Genomic DNA, 9,457 nt, shown 5'->3' on the forward strand with positions numbered 1-9,457 from the left:
TTTTTAGTTTTAAGATTAAATAAATATCAAATAGTTAAGATAAATTTAAATATTTCCGATAAAATTTGTGGGAAAGAAAATTTAATATTTGAAACAATGCGTTTTATCGGGCCTAGTTTAAAAGTCTGTTAAGGCTACATTTGAAACCCGTTTAATCTGCAGGATCAAGAGAACCTTGAGGAGGAAGGTGCACTATAAATACAACACGTGGAGCAATAAGAACCGTCCGTTTAAAAATGTATCCGTTGCTGTTTAAAGATGCAACAATACATATATATATAAAAAAGCGTATATATCAGAGGGAGATGTTTCCTCGGTTCTGTCACTTCTTAGAGTTTTCTCCCGAAAGTTTATTTCTCGAAATTTCTGGAGATAATTCTTTTTCAAAGATTTTCACAAGCAGAGAAGTTCACGACATCCTTAAAATAGTATGTTCTCTTTCTCTTCGATTTCTCTTGATCGTGAATCTGTTTTGTTGGGTTCCGTTGATGCGATCGATTGGGTTTTGCGATTTTGTTTTAGGGTTTCAAGTTTCCTTAATCCTGGAAAGCGCTTGAATCCGTATGGAATAATCGTTGAGGTAACGTCTCTGTCTACGCAAATTGTTTTTGTTATTCTAATCTTTGAGAATCAAAGACGAACATATCTGACAAGTTTGCGTGGAGATGATTGTATGTATTTTAGCAATTGACATGAGAACAATGATATTTTGATTTCTTGATCGTGCTTTAGGTCTGGGCTACTTAAATGTTTTGTTATGGATATGTTATCTGTATCTTTGACTTGAAATTGGTTATTTAAAGTGATGCTTATATACATATGTTTCTTTCTTGCGCCTGATTGCTTGTATATTGGAGAATTGCTGATCACTTTAGCATCTCTCTCTCTCTCTGTTTTTGTTTTACAGAATGTGGATGTGGAGAAACCATCATTGACAGATTGAACAGCTAAAGAAGTAGCAACATAAAACAGATAAGTTCTCTCTTCTACTGTCAGACTCTTACTTTTCTTTAAGTTGTATGAAACTCCAAAAAGATCAAAGGCAGGCATTAATCTAATAGTGTTCTGCCAGAATCTTATTTGGAGACATTGTCCCGACTCCCTATTGCGTGAGGCTTAGACCCAGAGGAAATTTAAACCATGACCCTAGAAACTATTAGTTGGTAGTGCAAGGAGATGTTTGGGGGATGGAAAGTAAAAACACACTTTAGTACCCACGGCTTTATAAAAACAACTGTCCGCTTAAAAATAGTCTCTAGACAGAAAATGGCTATGTCTAAGGCTATGAAATTGAGGGATGGATAAAGGGTGCCAAATATTAGTACCAGCGGCTTAAAATGAAGTCTTTAGACAGAGACTGTGATTGAAAACGTCTTCATCACATTAAAAGAAGTCTTTAGACAGAGACTGTGATTGAAAACGTCTTCATCACATCTGTACCCACGGCTTGCAAGAAAGTCTCTGTCAAAAGTTTAGTACCAACGGCTTAAAAAGAAGTATTTTGACAAAGACTGTGATTGAAAACATATTCATCACATTAGTACCCACGGCTTGACAAAAAGGGTCTTTAGACAAAGACCTTTTAGTACCAACGGCTTTAAAAGTCTTTAGACAGAGGCTTAAAAAGAGTCTTTACCCACGGCTTGCAAGAATGTCTTTTGTCAAAGACTGTGATGAAAATTCATTAACACAAAGGATATGAATTGTTTTTGAACTTGTTGAATGGAAATAACGATCACAAGTCATGAAAACTAATTGTCCCGAGTGCAAGAAAGTCTTTTGACAAAGATTGTGATTGGAATATGTTTTCATCACATTAGTAGTACCCACGGCTTGCCAAAAAAGGTCTTTGTAAAGACCTTTTAGTACCAACGGCTTAAAAAGAAATCTTTAGACAGAGGCTTAAAAAAAAAGTCTTTACCCACTGCTTACAAGAAAGTCTTTTGAAAGAAAATGACTATGTCTAAGGCTATGACATCGTTGGAAGGACTCATCAACACAAAGGATCAGATTTGGTTTTGAACTTGTTGAATGGAAATAACGATCACAAGTCATGAAAACTAATTGTCCCGAGTCCCGTTGCGTGAAATGACGATCACAAGTTACTCAAATGTGATTGGAAAATCTTGCTACCCACGGCTTTACTAAGGGGTTTTAGTACCAGCGGCTTAAAAAAGAAGTCTTTAGACAGAGACTGTGATTGAAAACGTCTTCATCACATTAGTACACACCGCTTGCACAAGAATGTCTTTTGTCAAAGACTGTGACTGAATATGTTTTCATCACATTTGTACCCACGGCTTTCCAAAAAGGTCTTTAGACAAAGACCTTTAACTACCAACGGCTAAAAAAAGTCTTTAGACAGAGGCTTAAAAAAAAGTCTTTACCCACGGCTTGCAAGAATGTCTTTTGACAAAGACTGATGAAAATGTATTCATTACATTAGAGTACCCACGACTTAGAAAAGACCAATGGCTTAAAAAAAAATTTAGACAAAGGCTACGAGATCGTCCCAATGGCTCTAAAACAGTATTAGTTGGTTGGTAGTGCATGTCTAAGCAAGAGACATTTGGGGGATGGTAAAGTGAAATATGCTTTAGTACCCACGGCTTTACAAAAACAACCATCGGCTTACAAAATGTCTTTAGACAAAACAACCATCGGCTTACAAAATGTCTTTAGACAGAAAATGACTATGTCTAAGGCTATAAGATCGTTGGAAGGATTCATTAACACAAAGGATATGAATTGGTTTTGAACTTGTTGAATGGAAATAACAATCACAAGTCAGAAAACTAATCTTGCTACCCAAGGCTTAAAAAACCAGTCTTTAGACAGAGGTTGTGATTGAAAAAACGTATTCACTACGTGAGTACCCACGGCTTGCAAGAAAGTCCCGAGACAAGGACTGTGAATCATAAAATTAGTACCACATGGCTTGCAAAAGGTCTTTAGACAAAGACTGTGATTATAAACGTTTTCAGCTCATTACCCACGGCTTTGCAAAAAGGGTCTTTAGACAGAGACTGTGATTGAAAACATATTCATCACATTTGTGTACCCACGGCTTTGCAAGGAAGTCTTTAGACAAATACTGAGTGAACACGTCTGCATCACACTAGTACACACTGCTTGCAACTGTGATTGAAAACGTCTTCATCACACTAGTACCCACGGCTTGCCATAAAAGGTCTTTAGGCAGAGACTGTGATTGAATACGTCTTCATCACACTAGTACCCAAGGCTTACAAAACTACCTACGGCTTATGAGTTGGTTTAGACAAATATTGGTACATAAGACTTGAGAGAATCGAAACCGGATCCATTGCTTACACACGACTCTATGAAAAAAATGATGTTCGGTGATGCGAAGTATGACAAAACTTAAAACCAAAGTCTTACCAAACAACTTTTTAGACAGACTGTGATTATAACCCACGGCTTATAAAAGGTTGGATTCATCAAGTACTCACGGCTTAAAAAAATGTAGACAAACACTCTAAATCTAAACCAGATCCTTTGCTTACCCACAGCTCTATGATGCAAAGGATGTTTGAGGATGAAAAGTGTGACAAAATTTAGTACCAACAGCATAAAGAAAAACAAGTCTTTAGACAGAGACTGTGATTGTAAACGTACATTGCGTTAGTATCCGCGGCTTACAAGAAAGGTCTTCAGACATAAAAGAATGTGATTGTAAAATTATTCATCACATTTGTACCCACGGCTTGCAAGAAAGGTCTTCAGATAGAGACTGTGATTGAAAACGTCTTCATCACATACACCCACGGCTTTACACAAAGACCTTTAACTACCAACGGCTTTAAAAGTCTTTAGACAGAGGCTTAAAAAAAGTCTTTACCCACGGCTTGCAAGAATGTCTTTTGTCAAAGACTGTGATGAAAATTTATTCATCACATACAGTACACACGGCTTCACATAAAGGCTTTAGAAGAGTCTAGACAATATATTTCTACCCACGGCTTATGAAGGTCTAGACAACTATAACCAACGGCTTACAAAGAAACCTTAGACAATATTGCTCCCCATGACCAGCGGCTTAATGAAGTCTTGAGACAGAGACTATGCACCCGAAAACTAATTCTTCACATCAACCACAAGGCTTAAAAATCACTAGACAAAGAACAAACAAAAAGATCAGTTTAAAACAAAGAGCAAAAACAGACTCCTTACTAAAATTAAGCCTTGTCAAAGCTTTTAGAAAAAAGACTACACGCCAAGTTTTTGGCTTGTTGGATGGTAAAAACGACCAACAACTTAAACCAATTTCAAGATAGAGACTAAACCAAATCGAGTTTTAGCTTGTTTGGATGGTAAAAACGACCAACAGCTTAAACCATGTCTTAAGACACTATGAACCAAAAATTGATTCCTCACCTCACTATGTACGGCTTAGGAAGTCCCTATACAAAGACTTATGTCATAGTTACTACTTACAGGGTAATAACTCACAAGATAACTTTTTTTTGAACTTAAAGACTAATTAGTTATGATTTCCTCAGGTTTTGTATGTGCTTCAGAAGACTCAGAGATGATTTCAAGTGTATCAGATTTTTTTAACCAGGTATGTGCTTTTCAAACTTGTTTGCTACTTAGTCGATACATTCAATTATGAAAATCACAAGCAGGAGAGACTGATATGAAGTGAAGACTAATTACATTTGTTTAAGTACGTTCTTCACAAACTGTTCATATCTTCATTGACGCCAAGGATTTACCCAGGTATATGCTTTTCTTCACTTTTTATCTTACAAAATGATATTGTTACATATGAATACAAACTAAGTTAAGTGATATATGCGTAAATGTAAAGGAATTGGAAAGCTCTGTTATTATCTTTGACAATGTTTCTCTCATTGATCTAGCATTCATAAGATTCTAGAAACTGATTGTTAACATATCCATTGATGAGAAAGTAGATTCTTTTTTCATATTGGAACATTATATTGTGTTTAAAGTGTAATCTCTCTCTCTCTCTGTTCTCTTTAGTTTGGTGCTTGTATGTATGATAAGGTCTTTTATTTTAATGAAATTGATGTATGTTAGACTTTCTTGTAGATCATCCTAAAGTTGAGAGACTCCTGCAAACTGTGGTTGTAGTTTCTTTGAATCTTGAATGTTTTTGATTTGTGCCATGCGTTTAACCCTCAGTGGTCATTCTAAACGTGTTAGAATCTCTTTATCTTGGTGCTTTTCTGTATTATAAGGTCTCTCATTTTTTGAAATCTATGTATCTTGGACTCTGGCAGATCAACATAGGTGGGAGATTCCATCTGTTGTTGTAGTAGTTCTGTTTTTGAATCTTGATGAATATTTCTATTTTGTGATATGCTCTTAAGCCTCAGTGATAATTCAAAATGGTGTTAGTATCTCTTTAGTTTGGTGCTTTTATGTATTTTAAGGTCTCTCTTTTATGAATTGGGTATGTTTTAGAGTCTCTTTGTAGATTAACAGGTGAAACTCCTATAGATTGTGTGAGTAGTTTCTTTGAATTTTGAATGTATCTGTTTTTTGTTATGCCTCTCCTACTCTCAGTGATCCTTCTAAACTGCGTTAGTATTCTGTATGTTGATCAGAAAAAGTTATTTTTCAAAATTAGTTTGGTTCTTGTATGTATTATAATGTAACTGATTTCTAGGAAGTCACTTCTAGATCAACGAAGGAAAAAAAAAAGTGTCTGTAGAATTCTAGAAACTGATTGATAATATTCATGAAAACGTATATTTTATCCTCTGGTATCAGAACATTAGTTGTGTTTAGATTGTTACTTTGTTTGTTGCTTGTATGTATGTTGGATTTAGAGATTAACGAAGGATAAAATCTTGCCGCTTGTGGTAATAGTTTTCTTGAATCTTGAATGTTTAGGTTGTGTTTTAATACTCTAAATCCTCTGTGACCATTTCTAAACATGTGAAATGACAAGCTCACAATTCTCATATGCTGATGATTACTGTGTTACATTCTATAATTGTTACATCCTATCCCTTTTGTCTCCTAGTCTTACAGGCACAGTTGATGAAACTTGAAATTTTTAAATCATTGTGAGTAGTTAAGATTGTGCAATTGATCTTGCATTTTAGTTCACTACTGGTCCTTCTTTGTTATGCCTGATTGTGATCTTGATTTTCTAATATGTTCGAATTATAAATCATCTTAACTCTTTTTTTTTTAAATAGGAACATTTAGTAAATTATCTATTATTTTCTTGAAATATATTTTGATGATAAACTATAATACGTGTTTTCCAAATATATTTTATAAGTAGTTTAACTATTTGTAATTGTTGGTGTCATCTATTTTATTAAAGTTGAAGTAATTTTTAAAAATAACTCTTTTTTCATCTTAATAATTACAATTTCATGTGACTGGATTAATAACTATATCTAATCTATTAAAAGAGAAGTACAAATTAAGACTAACTCTTAAACTTGTACAATATTTACAACCTAATGTCATTGAAATCTTTTTCAAAATTAATGAAGTAATAATATTACCCATAATTCTATGTTTTCCATGTCTTTTTAAAAATTAATAAAACATTTCCTAAATTAAATTCACAATCAATTCAATATAAATCTTTTAACTTATCTATGTCATATTAATATTATAAACATTCATGAATATCAATAATATACATAAAATATTTATGTAACAATCATACAATAACTAAAATGAGAATATCTTCATCAGGGAGACCCTCCACGTCGGACTAGAAAATCGACCAATAGGATCGCTGGTTTTCGTCATGTCACCGATGGGATTAGGTATTTTGGGCTTCAATTTTTTAATTTTTTTGTTCAGTTTTCAGGCCCAGTTAGCCCACCCTTTGGAAACTGTAACAAGCTTTCTCTCCCACGATGTCTTCTCTGTTTCTTCTCTTCGTTCTTGGACGATTCATCTTCTTAACGGAAAGTCGATCAATCGACTCCACTCCATCTATGTGCAATGAATCCATCATTTATGGGTTCTTTTCGCATCTCTCCCTCTGATTTTTTTTTATATCTCTATCTTGCTCAAGGTAGTCTACACTATCACAATCGAAATTTGCAATGCATTTCAACCGCAATTCCACTGTTTCCGGCGGTTTTATCTCGAAGCAATCAAACGGAACTGATGGAGCCTCCTCCACTGAGCCGATCAAACATACCGGCCAATCCGGTGTCTCTTCCGCCGTACCGATCAAACATTATCATCCTCTTCGATGCCAAGCCTATATTTTTGGTTATCTTCATCTCTCAATCGGTTCAGTTTCCTTTGAGAAACATGAATAGCCCTTTTGGTTTCCATGAAGCAGTGAATCGTGAATCTACTGCTAACTCTACGTCTCCCCCATCTTAATCGATTGTCTAGCTCTTCCTCATATGTATCTTCTGTCTAAATTTGTAGAAGAAACTGTGTAGATGAAGCAAAGAAGAAATTTACAGGTTATCCAAGAGGCTTATACTTTCTTTTTCTTCATCTTTGTCTTTTAAATTATTTTATCACGGAAACAAATGGGAGTTTATTATTGGGTACAGAAGATCTTTTGTTATTTCCTTGATCTGTGTACTTTTTTATTATAAAAGTATCGTTTTTGTGTCTGATTAAGGTTTTCTTTTTCTATTTGTTGTGGGAACATAGTTTCGCCTGACTCCAACAAGAGGTTCGTGTATGATGTTGGAGCTTATAATAGTGATGATGATAAGGCTGACCAAAACGTAAATTCTTCTTTTTTTTTCTTTTTGCTAAAAGATAGTGCAATGTTTCTTGACATGTCTTCTTTATGAACTATGTGGTGATGAATCATTTTTGGTTTACAGGGAATGAGAGATTTCTTGAACGAGATGGCAGACATGATGAATCTCTGCATAGTGTAAGACTCTGCATAATGTAAGACTCTGCATTAGTTTTTCCCTTTGGTTTATTATTAGACATGACTGATTGTTTGATATTTGAGATGTTGATTTTAGCATGAGAATAATTTAGGGGACAGTTTTAAACTGGTACAAGATCTGTTTAATGAGATGTTTCAATGAGACGCCGCAGCATTCCCATCCTCATCATCAACGTCTTGGCTCGTGTTTCCATCTGCTTGTTATGTAATCTAAGGAAGCCGACGGCGGTGGTTCTCTCTTTGGCGACAGAAGTAAAGACGTCAATGGAGGCAGTTCTTATAAAGAGGTTGGTGATACCCATTCCACAACTCGCAAGATAGAAGTCCCGAGTTTAAAGGTTACTCAGTGTTTTGTAAACTAAGGGAGCGAGAATCCAACTTAGTAGGCGGTAGTTAGGACCACCAGTGTTGTGTATCGGAGAGAATAACACTTCCTAACAATTCCGTCCACTGCTTGGAAGCTCTCAGTTTCCTCGATCATCACTTTCAATCTGAAATCTTCCAGGGCTAGGCATGAAATGCCATTCTTGTTCATTATTTTTCTTGAGGTCCCCGTTTACTTCCTTTTATACACAACAGTCGCAGAACAAAGCTTTTATTCTCTCTACTCCATACACAATATTTCGTATGTAGATGAAGAAAATCAAACCTCATCGGTAAGGAGAAAAATCTCCTTTTTTACACTAAACTTCATTTCATATTGAAAGAAAGATACATACAGTGGCAGGGATCAACCCTCCACGACCAAAGCCCCAAAAACAGGGAGACAAAGCCCGACATTGGGAGCCATACAAGATCAAACAGAAAGAACACAACAAGGACATCGGAGATTCAAATTAAGACATTTAAGATACTCATGCAATTAATAATCTATAATCTGGAACAGATAAGAGTTAAAAAGCACCACCAAAAGGAGTAAAGATGAGTAAACTCCTTACTAAAGAACCAGCAGAAAGCCACGTTGTGCTGCTACGACAAACGGAGTCCCAGCGGCGGCAGTGACGGATCCACCCATTAGACCTCTTTATATTTCTCCAAAGGTTCGGAGCTACGGACGCTTCAAGGATAGCTCTGATCTGAGACGTAATCCATTCGTCCCGAGAGCAAAGAATGAGCAAGATCGCGATGGTGGAACTCAGGTACCAAAAGAACCGGTTAACGAGCTACGTTTGCCGAAACGGAAACGGCCAAATCTGCAACAAGAACAACCCTGAAATGCACCCACGAAAACTCTGAAATGCACCCACGAAAACTAAACATATTAGCAACCCACAGTCCCAGGAAACAAAACGTTAGCGAAACGGATATTGACAGAAGCCTCCGGTATAGATATACAAGAAGGAGAGCATAGCTTCGACGATATGGAAGCCGCCGGAGCTGCAAATTGGAAAGTTCAGTTTGAGAGGAGAGACCATGGAGCTTTTAGGAGAGAGAAGATGACCCTGTTAAACTTTCGCAAAAAATATAACTAAAATTTTAAAAATATTAATAGCCTGAAACCTATAGCTCTACTTCTCCTAAATCTTCGAGGTCAATAATGTAATTTCTCTTGCCCTGTAAACT

At 35.8% G+C, this 9,457-nt stretch overlaps 1 long non-coding RNA gene across 1 annotated transcript; it reads left to right on the forward strand.

The window, feature by feature from the left end:
* Window positions 1-300: 300 nt before the first annotated feature.
* Window positions 301-8,814, forward strand: LOC125584439. Its single transcript, XR_007321373.1, has 4 exons — window positions 301-428; window positions 523-580; window positions 908-7,718; window positions 7,821-8,814. It is a non-coding gene; the product is annotated as an uncharacterized LOC125584439 (long non-coding RNA).
* Window positions 8,815-9,457: the final 643 nt, after the last annotated feature.

This window comes from Brassica napus, chromosome C3 (genome assembly GCF_020379485.1).
Source record: "Brassica napus cultivar Da-Ae chromosome C3, Da-Ae, whole genome shotgun sequence".
NCBI lineage: Eukaryota > Viridiplantae > Streptophyta > Magnoliopsida > Brassicales > Brassicaceae > Brassica > Brassica napus.